Source organism: Etheostoma cragini, chromosome 3 (assembly GCF_013103735.1).
Source record: "Etheostoma cragini isolate CJK2018 chromosome 3, CSU_Ecrag_1.0, whole genome shotgun sequence".
Classification (NCBI taxonomy): Eukaryota; Metazoa; Chordata; class Actinopteri; order Perciformes; family Percidae; genus Etheostoma; species Etheostoma cragini.
In genome coordinates this window covers 7,207,688-7,220,218 of record NC_048409.1, presented here as the reverse complement: position 1 = coordinate 7,220,218, position 12,531 = coordinate 7,207,688, and the positions used below count along the sequence as shown (strand labels likewise).

The following is a 12,531-nucleotide window of genomic DNA, read 5'->3' as shown; positions in this document are numbered from 1 at the left end:
AAATGTGGGGGAGATTCACAAGGAGTGGACAGCTGCTGGAGTCAGTGCTTCAAGATCCACCACCAAGAGACGCGTGAAAGACATGGGTTTCAACTGCCGCATACCTTGGGTCAAGCCACTGTTGACCAAGAAACAGCGCGAAAAGCGTCTCACCTGGGCTAAGGAAAAAAAGAGCTGGACTGCTGCTTAGTGGTCCAAAGTCATGTTTTCTGACGAAAGCAAATTTTGCATTTCCTTTGGAAATCGAGGTCCCAGAGTCTGGAGGAAGACAGGAGAGGCACAGGATCCACGTTGCCTGAAGTCTAGTGTAAAGTTTCCACCATCAGTGATGGTTTGGGGTGCCATGTCATCTGCTGGTGTCGGTCCACTCTGTTTCCTGAGATCCAGGGTCAACGCAGCCGTCTACCAGCAAGTTTTAGAGCACTTCATGCTTCCTGCTGCTGACCTGCTCTATGGAGATGGAGATTTCAGGTTCCAACAGGACTTGGCGCCTGCACACAGCGCAAAATCTACCCGTGCCTGGTTTACTGACCATGGTATTTCTGTTCTAAATTGGCCAGCCAACTCCCCTGACCTTAGGCCCATAGAAAATCTGTGGGGTATTGTGAAAAGGAAGATGCAGAATGCCAGACCCAAAAACGCAGAAGAGTTGAAGGCCACTATCAGAGCAACCTGGGCTCTCATAACACCTGAGCAGTGCCAGAAGCTCATCGACTCCATGCCACGCCGCATTAATGCAGTAATTGAGGCAAAATGAGCTCCAACCAAGTATTGAGTATTGTACATGCTCAATACATTTTTCATTTTCATACTTTTCAGTTGGCCAACATTTCTAAAAACTCCCTTTTTTGTATTAGCCTTAAGTAATATTCTAATTTTGTGACACACGGATTTTTGGATTTTCATTTGTTGCCACTTCAAATCATCAAAATTAAATGAAATAAACATTTTGAATGCATCAGTCTGTGTGCAATGAAGGGTAGCAGGATTTCTTAATATAGGCCTAATTGTATTAAAATTTTATTTTAGAAGTTATCTGTTCATGGCTATTAATGTCTGACACTCGGGCATGGCCATTACAGAACAGAAGGAAATTAAATGAAGAACAACTAAAAGCTAAAAGGGAAAGTGAAAAAACGGGCGAAATCCGAGTTACACTCGGTTGGGCTTTCAACAGATGGAGACAATCCGAAGTAGCCCTCAGGTATGCAATATGTCTATTCCTTTAATAAAATAACTTTAGATTGCACAATGTGGTTGTTGGTCAGTAGCCATCATTAAACTCCTACTGTGGACATTTCATTATTTTCCATCCATGTTTGTGTGGCTTACTGTTTTCTTTTCCCTTGCATTCCTGTTCTTGTGTACAGCATCCATAGGTTTCATGAAATGCGCTATATTAATCTTAGTTATTATAACGTTGGTTGCTACAACAATCTCTTACTGCTTTGGCAGCAAAAGACCGCAGGTCGGACTCAAGCCTGGTGAAATCAACAAAAACTGAAAGTTACAAATTGGCACTTTAAATAATGAAATATTGCAGCCACGCAGGCTTCATGCTGACTCCAACTCTGTAGTGAACACACCATATCCATCATCCTAGCTCACTTACTGAATATGCATTTTTCCAAAAATGTGCTTTTCCTTTGAGTAAGCAATACTAATTATTATTTCTTCTTTTGTTTTTGACAGGGTCCATTGTTAATTTTGGAAACGCAATTAAACTGTGAAAATGTATAGGGTACTCGTTAATTCTAATGTATTTGGAAATTCCTGTAGGATTGCCGTGGAATGAGAGTCCCTAATTTTACCATGTTGCAGTTGAAATATGAATAGACACTTTCTTAATTTTCAACATAATTCTAGTCATTCTGTTGTCTTTTTTAAATTATTTTTTATTCTCTTCTGTCTGCTTTTCTCTGTGAGTGGGATGGGATAGGGGTGAAAATCTAAGAAGGGTCCAGCTGCAGAGCTCAAGGCTGGGGCCCTCCTCCACTGTTGGACCCTTGGGTCTACAGTTTGGAAAAGGCAGTGCCACCTTAAATTGTGTTATGCCAGAGACACTACGACAAGGATACAATGGCATGCTTCCTAGTTCATTAGTTCAGATAAGCCACATAACCTCCACCAATGACACCAAAAATAAAAAAAACTTAATATTTCTATAACTGGAAATAGGCTGTAACGAAATGCAATACGACAAAACTGAAATTGTAAAGATGGCTAAAAGCGAAGCGGGGGACGACACCGGAACTGTTTCCTGACAGTTGAGTAAGCTGGCGTTAGCGTCTTTAGCACTGGAGTTAAGTGTTGACCGAGTTGGCTGCTAGCTGACTGGGGTCTGACTGAGGATGTTTCCACGGGCTGGGCTGTAATGACAGTGGATGGTTCTTAGCTGGCTGGGGGCTGACTGTGGATGTGTCCCAGGGGCTGTTGTCAGCTCCCATTCTGACTGAAGCCGTGCAGCGCCGGGAAAGTGAAGCAGACAGACAGGGGTGTGCTAGCTAGCGAACTAAATCTTAGATTAGTGTATATATACTGTTAACGTTACTGATGAATTTGTTGGTTAGCCCAGAGTTGTTAACCGTGGTCAAAACAATCATACTAAAAATAAACCGCCAATCTTGTGTTTTAGGGGCAACAACTTTACTTTCGAGCCACAGCCACCCTAGTGCTAGTATAACAGCACCCTTTCACCCACAAAGTATGTATAACGTGCCAGATAGCTAGATAAAGTAATTTAATACATACTGCTTAACATTATATTACCTCACTTCATAAGTTACAGTTAATATTAAAGGCTCATGAAGTAAAAAATGCTGTTATATGCCAAATATATACAATTTTAACATTATAATAAGGGTCTGTTGTCTTCCTAAGAAACAGCTTGAAATGTTCAATGACTCATCCTGCACTCGGGCGTTTACTGCCCAATGAAAATGTTTAATCAAGGTTTTATGTGCCACCCTCATGATTATAAATCCTGCCTGTTACCAATAAGGACCAACGGCTAGCTAGCAACAGCAGTGCATTGGTTTTGGTAGCGTTGAAACCAAAATGACACACACACACACACACACACACACACACACACACACACACACACACACACACACACACACACATATGCTAAAACAGCCAAATGTTGCCGGGGCTGCACACAATGTGGCTGATGTCTAATTCAATCAAGAGAAACTTCTCTAATTTTACTGGCGCTGAGCATGCTACATGCTACATGCAGATGAAAGGAGCCGCTGCTGAATAACGGCGGCCGGGTGAGAATGGAGGGAGGCGCAGTTCATCTGTATGTACTGCCAGAGTCGAAGTCTGATCCCCTGTCGAATTTTTTTCCCCTCCTGTTAGAATGCATGTCGTCGCCCCTCTGTAGTTAGGGTTAAGGTTTGGTTTAGGGGGCAGGGAAACAGCAAAGTTTCCGTTCTTCTCCTAATCTAACAGAAACAACATTTGAGGGATGTTTGTGTGGAGCCTTTGTCTTTTTATTGGTCCAATCAAATGCAAAGTGTTTTATTTACCACTCAAATGTTCCATTATTTTCCTAGAATTTCATAGTATAGAAACTTAATGTGCTCCAATGTCAGTTTCAATGGGACTAAGCTTAAGTGCGTGACCTTTTTATATTAGTGAACATCCGTTACATTCAAGCCATTGTCGGATTGGTTGATATAAAACTAATTAAGATTATCTGATCTACAAAACTCTCCCTGTATTTGTCAGTATGGCTATGTTCAGAAAATGGTGTCGTCCATCAACTTCTGCGCACGGAAACTCAAGTGAAGATAATGACCTCTTCTGAAGAGTCAAGTGAAGATAATGACCTCTTCTGAAGAGTCAACACTCCATGTCCTCCTTGGCTACTAGTAACTGCATGGAGGAGAGGTGGGGGTGGTGCGCAATCACGGAAAAGCTTGTATCATGTGGACACGCCAACAATGCAGTTACTATTGCGATTGAATTCTAATGGTATTGTCGTCTTTAGAGATCTAATCGTCTATATCCAAGACGTTCCACTTCCAGGACTGTTCAGGTGAGGCCATAAATTCCGCCGGATGTCCAGATTTTTGTTCCCTTCCTTTTTCTTTGTGTTGGCGTTCTAAACTGGATTTCTGAGGATAGATCTCCACAGGGTAAATTCAGACAGCTAGATACACTATCTGTCCAATCTGAGTTTTCTGTTGCACGACTAAAACAACCTTTGAACGTACACACGTTACACCAAAACAAGTTCTCCCCGAGGCTATTTGCTGCCGTTGCCCCATCTGGCATAGTGCTGCCCAAGATGATTTTTATTGGTTTAAAGAAATGCCAATAAACCAAAACACTTTTTTTCCCATCCAGGAATGCTGTGCAGACTAGTCGGACCTTCGTCTGCCTTGAAGCAGCTACGTCTGGCAATGTAAGATTATTAGAGGCGGCTGTGGCTCAGGTGGTAGAGCGGTTGCCTACCAATTGGAAAGTTGGTGGTCTGCAGTTTTATATTAAAGTGTCCTTTAGAGTAGAGATCAAAACTGGAACTGGATGCAACCTGTATTTGATGATTTTAAAACATATAACCAAGCCAAATGAAGCCTCGTGAAGCTTTATGAACCATTTTCTTTATTTTATGAGCCAACTATTTGGCGCTCTCTGCTCAATAAATGCTTGAAAGCACACTGAATTGCCATTTCTTCTGCATTTCTCTTTAAACCAAGAGCACCATCTAGTGACCTCAGAAAATAAATAGGGTCCACAAAGTTTCATTTGGCCGTCATTAGCATACTTTGACAAGTAAAATCTCTTTCAGATTGTTAACAGAAACACAACACCTAATCTGAAATGTCCTAACAAAATCATTTCTGATAAATCTAATCCTATCACTGTGTGGTTGCCACAGTTAGAAATACAAAAATTTCCCAAACCCAGCCAGGCATCATTATCAAGCATTACATTAAAACATTTTATGGAACAAGGATTTTTTCCCATGACCTATTGATTGGGGGAATATTAACCGTATTGATGATGTTAAAATTCTGTTATGATAATTTTACTGAAATTGTTACCAAGAGTGATCCCGTCGAAAAGTACAGAATACATAGCCAAAACAATGTGTGGTTCACTTTGGACTTATTGAACTTACTTCCGGGACGTAATGTAGTCATGGTCTAAAATCAGGAGAGCAAGACTTGATTCGGGCTGCTTTACAGGCGCCAAAGCGTTTAATGAGCTCAAACGATTTTCAAAGTTTTCTAAACAATCCCTATTAAATTTTGAAAGGGTATCATGGTATCACAATAAAACTATGTTACATTATTCATTAAACCATCCAGTATTAAATAAGAGTTGAAATTTCCACGTTGACCCAACGTCAAGTAAATGTAAGTGCATTGTGCTAAAAAATGCACCTCTATTTACTTGACTTCGAATGCATGACTTGTACTCTGCAGTCATAGGTGCTTTTACCATATGGCATAGGTAAAGGGGCCTTGTGAATTTGTGTTATTTATTTTAAAAAAAACAAAAAAAAACGGTTACACATGTTGAGACTCAATCTTGCGCGGCTCAGGTCTATTTTCACGCAAGCTTTTGGACAGCTGGGCAGGAGGTGAAACAATGAGAACATCCAGTCGGTTTACAAAAGGACCCAACCCCCCTAAACATCATGTATGGTTCCAACAACAATGCTAGAAAAGACAAGGCATGGACTTTAATATAGATGTTAGGAGTGGATGGTAGATAATAGCTAATTAACACGTGATTGTTCTATGAAGCACTTAAAAAAATCTGCGGTAATCCAGGTAATCCAAGTTCATTGGTTAGCTGGGAATGCACTTGCCAAGTGTGAAGTATATTGAATGAAACAGTTCTCGAAAAAGATTTAAAAGACAACCAGACAATCTCTGTCTCACAAATACACACACACACACACACACGGCCCTCCCTTTTTAATTGGATATATCCTCCATCAAAATGCGACCAACTCAAATTTCCACTTTTATGCCGATGATGCTGTGATAAACTGCTCTGCGTCTACACCAAACCTATCCTCTTTGTCAGCAGCAACTTGCTTTTAATACCGTACAATGTACCCTAATGTGATTTAAACACTTGAAAAAGCAAAACAAAACAAACCTCATGATGTTTTCAAAGGCAAAATGAAAGTCACTGAACTTTCCAGTTTTTCATTTCAAACAAGTATGTAGGAATTGTAATTGATACCTCACTCTTATTTAAGCTTCACATCCAGCAAACTGAAGTTGAATTGTCTCATTACATATGAACATTTCAGCTATCAGTTGTTTTACTGTCACAAACTTATAACACTGAAAGTTGAAAGTGCAACATTGCCTCCTAGAATATATGTTTATACATTATTAAAAAGATTTTCTGAATAACTTCTGGATAACACCTAATTGCTTCATGGATTATGTTCACTGGCAACATTTTTTCCAGTACAGGAAGTATTATATTTATGTTTGAGAATGGTTCGTTTGGGACTTTGACGCTAGAGACAGGTGGTTGTGTTCAGTGTTACATGCGTGGGTACGTTAAGGCTTTGAAAACGTTCTGGTAAGAGAAAGATGGTAAAAGGTGAAGATATCTTTTTAAGTCACTTTTTTATATTTGACCAAGGCCACAATCTATCCATGACCAATGCGGAATATTTTAGGAAAGAAAAACAAAGTTATTATAATTAATTTACTTTTTATAAAAGTTTAGTTTTATGAGATTGTGGGAGAGACAAGGGGAGAGAGGGGGCTTGCAGCAGAGGGCCGCTTTAAGTAATTGTTAATAAATTTGCTGATGTAAATAAGTATTATATAAACTGAACTATAAATGTATGGGAAACAATCTAGTGACAGGGACACAGGTAAGTTTGCATTGTAGTTGTGTGCTTGTTATTCAAGCTTAAACCTTCAAAAACAGACATCCTTGCACAGTGTTCACACATTCCAGCTGTGTTGTATCCTGTTTTTGAAGTTAGTCTCTACAGAGTTTATGTAAATTCACTGTGTGAATTATGCAGCTACATTATGTCACACTGACTTTGGTGAGATTTTTTTCAACTTATATTATGAACTTTATGTTTATGAATTATACAATCAGAGAAAAATGTTGCACTAAAGTATGTGTCTTGGTCATGGGATGCTTAGGGGGAATAGGGAGGGTCTCTTTGACTACTTTCATATGTGTATTGTAGATATTTGACTATGTAACTGTGAGTACATCCTAACCTTTATTCAAGTAAAACTTTGAATTCACACCTTCCACTTAAAGTATTATTCCATGAAGGTAAGGAACCTCTTTAAAGACATTAACAGTTTTTCCCTCTCAGTGAGTTGTTCAAATGTACGACGATGCAAACAAACAACACTTTGTGAAACTGCTCTGAGTCCCTGAGGCTGGGGAAAGACTCTCTGTAATAGTAATGATGACTACGCGTGACGGTGCCTAGTCAGCCATTTTCCCGTCTTTAAGCTATCTGTGCTAACGTAGAAGTTCAGAGAGCAAGTTTGTGGAAAAATGTCTCTTTATTGCCTCCTCAGAGGGGTGCAGAGGGGTTAATGCAACATTCAGTCTGCAGCTGTTCACTTCTTCTATTCCCTGTTACCTCCCCTCTATCACACAACATATATGTCTGGAATAGGAAAAAAAGACAAATTTATTTGATCATGTGGTATTGTAGTGATAAAAATGAACATGTTTGTTATGTTGGCTGTCGCAATGCTTGTTGTCTAAAATCTGAAATACATGCTGTAAATGTTTCATCCGGGTTGTAAAAAATGATTTTAGCAGATCAAAAAGAGTAAGAAAAACATTCTTTCCTGCACTTAATCTAATTAACAAAGTAAGGTGCACATGATTGATGTCAACTGACAAATCCATGGATCCACAAAGTTACATTGCTTAGGCTCCCCAAGAGTCACACATCCTGGTGGATCAATCATGGATTGATCACTCATGGTCTTGGTATCAGTGTCTCAGCTCTGCCCAGCATTACACACTGTAGTTTGTACTCACCTAGAGCTGCAGTCAGGGCTAAACAGGGGCCCTCTGACCTTTTCACCTAAGAGCTGGTCTGAGGTCTGACAAGTGGGCAAAGGGGCCGAGGCAGATGAAAAGGGTGCCACTAGTTCCTTGTAGGACGGCGTGTAAAATCCCTGAGGAATCCCAAGCAGAAACTGTCACCCCAGAAAGGTTTTCTTGGAGTAGGAGCCAGAATGAGCACAGCGCTCTCTGCTCCTCCGATTTGCAGCTTCCAGCTCCGGGGCGAGGATGATTCAATTGGTCACATTACCCTGCATGGAGCCTATTAGTGTTCCCGGAAGACAGAAGACAGAGGGAGGGGGGAAAAGAACAACACCTTGTCACAGTTCATTCAAAGAGCTGCTTGTTGCTGGTTGGTGTCCTGCAGCTGCTGCTGCAATAAATTGGGTTTGCTGATAATGTGGTGCCGCTATGTGTGTAAGGTGTGTACATACAGACAAGTTTTGCTGATCTTTTCTTCTTCTTTATTTGTGTGTTTTATGATGTTAACAGTGATATCAAATAGTAACACATTATTAAAAAAAAAAATGTCATGTTAACAGAGATGTTTTGTTCATCACTTTGTACACATTTTCCTGAAGTTCATTCTGCCATGTCTGGTATGGCTTTTAAAACATTTGGCATTGCCACTGGAATTTTAAATAAAGTGTGGGTTCCACGGTATAGTGGAAAATAAGCTGTGTCGGTTTTAATTTTCACATCAGGCTCAATCATTATAAACTAATAAGGTACTCCATCACTGTGTGACCTCAAAATAGTTAACGTATTAACCAGAGTGTCACAAAGGGCTTCTTCACTTGTGATTAAAGAACAGTAGAGCAACATGACTGGAGGTTAAAAGTCAACACTGTTTTTGAACTTCGAGCAGCAAGATAGCAATGTTGGTGGATCAGTCAGTGTGTCCCAACACTTTAGTTTAAATCCAGCCCTGTGTAATGGCAGTATGGGCTTGGCGCTTGGCGGTATACAGTATATGGCATATGTACATCACAGTATAATTTAACGCAGATATGGTAACATGCACATGAAGTACATTTGTTTTTCTCACAATTTCAATATACATGGGATGAAACACTGGAATGGCACCTTTTACGGTACTCTTCACTGTAAGCCGCACACACACACACACACACACACACACACACACACACACACACACACACACACACACACACACACACACACACACACTCACAAGGTGACAACGACTGGTCAAAATCATACTTAAACTGGTTTGAAAACGGTTTCCACATTAGCATTTTCAAGTTGTGTTTCGAACATCTCTGTCCACACTGAAATGCATGAACACCAGAAAAATAGCTACTCTTCTTCTTCCTCCCCTCCGCAAGTTGCCCTATAGTGCAGTATTGTGATGTATAGTGAGCATTTTGGAGAAAGCGTTCTGCTCTTGGACCAGTCTGGGGTGGAAAGAATGGTCAGGGTTATATAAGATGGAATGACCTTCTCTCCACTACAGCTTCAAAGGTCTCCTGATTGCAGCCAATAATGGAGCCAGCCTTTCTGATCAGTTTGTCCAGGTGTGTGTCCGATGCTGCTGCCCCAGCAGATGGCTCTGGTGAACAGAGAGCTGGCCACAAGAGAATGGTAGAACATCTCGAACATTCTGCTGCACACGATGAAGAATCTCAGGTTCCTCATCCCTTTCTTGTAAACACCAGTGCTGTTGGTCTTCCAGCCTGTTGTTGAAATTAACACCCGGGTATCTGTGATTCTCAACCATGTCCACATCGCCAATCAGCAAAACCTTTGTTTCACAATCTCACAGCTCGTTGTCAGTCTAACTTGGATGGGTAAGACAATGTGGCCAATACTATATAAATCCTTATGGAGAAAATGAATGGGGTTTTTGTTAAGGAACCACACCATACTGTTTGTTTTAAATTTGCTAAACGATCCAAGTGTTGTTTCACCTAACTCTTCTATTATTTCTTTTTTTCTTCTTAGTTTTTTTGTTGCTGCAAATCAGCGCACCGACTGCTTGGACCACTCCTGTCTCGTGCACGTTATTCTGTCATGTTGTGTGTCACTTTCCATGTGTGTTTTCATGTAGTTTTTTCAATGTAGTTTGGAGCCAGACATACATCGGTAAAAGATGTTGTAGTATGTGACCCCCCTGTCCCCAGTGAAAAATGTAGTTTGAAGATAACAACTTCAAGATTCCCAATTACAAGACCGCAAGTTGTGTAGCGTAAACAGTACAGTGATCTGACAACATAGTCAGTAGTATGAATTTAGCTTTAGGGATCCTTTAGTAATTTAATCACTTTACTGTCAGAGCACCCCTGTGTGGGTGTGCTTAAAGGAGACCTATTAAGCTTTTCCGTATTTTCTGTCATATCTATAATGATACAATATCAGATGTTAGTTTTAAACGTGGCTAAAGCTTCAAATGAGGAGGTAAACGTATTAAAAGAAATGTCTGTAAGGGTCCGTTTGGTATTCTTGGAATAGACCATCAGAGGAAAATAAAGTAGGGTCATGTCTTTTCATTCTTTGATGAGGGGAGGGTCATGCAAATTTTTTTAGTCTACGAGTAGGGTCATCTAACTTTTGTAATCATGAAAACAGCAAAGTTTCAAAGTGGCTTGTGCATATTTTCCATGTAGTTCCATGTAGCTCTCAGTCTTGGCCCCCATCACTAGCAGATGGGTCCCTCCCTGAGACCGTGCGATTTCCAAAACTGAATAAATCTTGCCCACACACTGCTTTGCTCGTTCCATCGTGTTGTAACTAAGACATCTGCTGTCTCGTCTGAGAAATGGAGGTTTGGATGATGTTCAGCTTCGGCAGCTTTACTTAGGTACAGTATGATATACGGTACACTATGACTGAGGAAGCCCAGTGACGAGTCCATAGCAACCAGTTCACATGTTGAGTTTGTTATGTGCTTAAGTGGTCTCAATGTTTTGTTGACCTATTTCATATAAATACTAGTTTACTAGAGGAGTAACTTAGTATTAGAAGTACTGCAGTAATGCAGGGAGTGTGCATTTAGTTTCCATACTTATTGTGTTTCCACAACAATGTTATTATTAAGTAAATCTACTGAAATGGCCTCCGTAGCAGTGGAGTGTGATGTGTAAGATGAGAACGCGGAGGTTGAGTGAAGTATGTCGTGGTTGTAAAAAAGCAATGGTTACCTGTCCTTCTTTGCCAAGCACAAACCAGTGCAGAAGGCGTAAACAAAAAGTTGGGGAGGGTAATGCATTTTTTCCCAATCATTCTGGAGGGTCATTGAAAAATGTATAACTGGCAAAGGGAGGGTCATGTCTTTTTTGAATGAAGACCCCAAAACTCCTCCGGTTGCCCCTCACATGAATAACAAACAGTCCCTAAGCCAAAACCTCAGATTTCCCACTGTCCTGAACGCTTTGCTTTCAATTTTTTTTTTCCTACTCTCAGTTCTGTGTCACGTCACACAGAGTCACGTTTCTATGATTGGTCATCTGCTCCAGGCAGGCTAGGCTAATGCAGTGTTTTTATTGTCACATGTAGCTACATGCTAAATCAGAGAAATCTTTGATCTTGGCTGCTAATCTTGGTTTGTTAATTTCTCCCTAATTTTGGGTAATGTTCCTATCAATGTTACGTTGTATTTGGTTTGACCTTTGTTCTAGTGCCAGCCACAAGAAAAACTACATGTTTCCACTGAATAACAAAACCACTAGTATGTTCATACTGTAAATTATAATAACAAGTCATACCATAAACACAGTAGCTACAGGATTTTGTGTTTAAATTTATTTCATGATGATGAGCTTAACGAGAAGGATGATGACTTCAAATCAAGTAGTTGCCAGTCAGTCTGATAGAGTGGATCATTGGTGTGTGTGCCGACCCCTCTGCAGAGGTTTATCTGACTGGTTCCTCTGGAGGTGGCAGATGACTGTGTGATGTGAATGTGAGGCACTGCAGCTGCTTTACTCTAGCTTTGCCTTCGTTCTCTCTCATTAGTCTGAAGAGTTGGAGATGGGTCATTCACCTGCTGCTGGGAAATGTGTCACCCTTAAATTTCCCACTGTTCCACTCTCTCACTCAACCCTCTCTCTTGTGTAGTTTTTCTCCAAGGGGGCAAATTAGAGGGTTGAAAGGGCTTTATGCACATTTGAGAACATGAGATTGCATCACCATGAATGGGTTGAGGAGAGATAATTATCATATAATTCATGCAATTCTTACCAATTTATCAGTTTACCGGCTTACCAGCTGAAAAATTTGGATTGCGGATACAAATCTGATGTCATCTGATGAGCTACGCCTGCAAATACACCTGACAAGGAGGAATTACAGAAGTAATAACCTTATTCAATCCATCCATCCATCTTCATCCGCTTATCCGGTATCTGGTCGCGGGGGCAGCAGCTCCAGTAGGGGACCCCAAACTTCCCATTCCCGAGCCACATCAACCAGCTCCGACTGGGGGATCCCGAGGCGTTCCCAGGCCAGGTTGGAGATATAATCTCTCCA

General features: G+C 40.7%; 1 protein-coding gene across 1 annotated transcript in view; it reads right to left on the bottom strand.

Moving 5' to 3' along the window:
• kcnj13 (potassium inwardly rectifying channel subfamily J member 13) overlaps positions 1-8,298 on the bottom strand; it is a 15,948-nt gene extending 7,650 nt beyond the window's left edge. The window contains exon 1 of the mRNA XM_034867033.1: positions 8,017-8,298. The gene's annotated coding sequence lies outside the window, so the exon portion shown is untranslated. The remainder of the gene's footprint in view (positions 1-8,016) is intronic.
• Between the last annotated feature and the right edge of the window lie 4,233 nt (positions 8,299-12,531).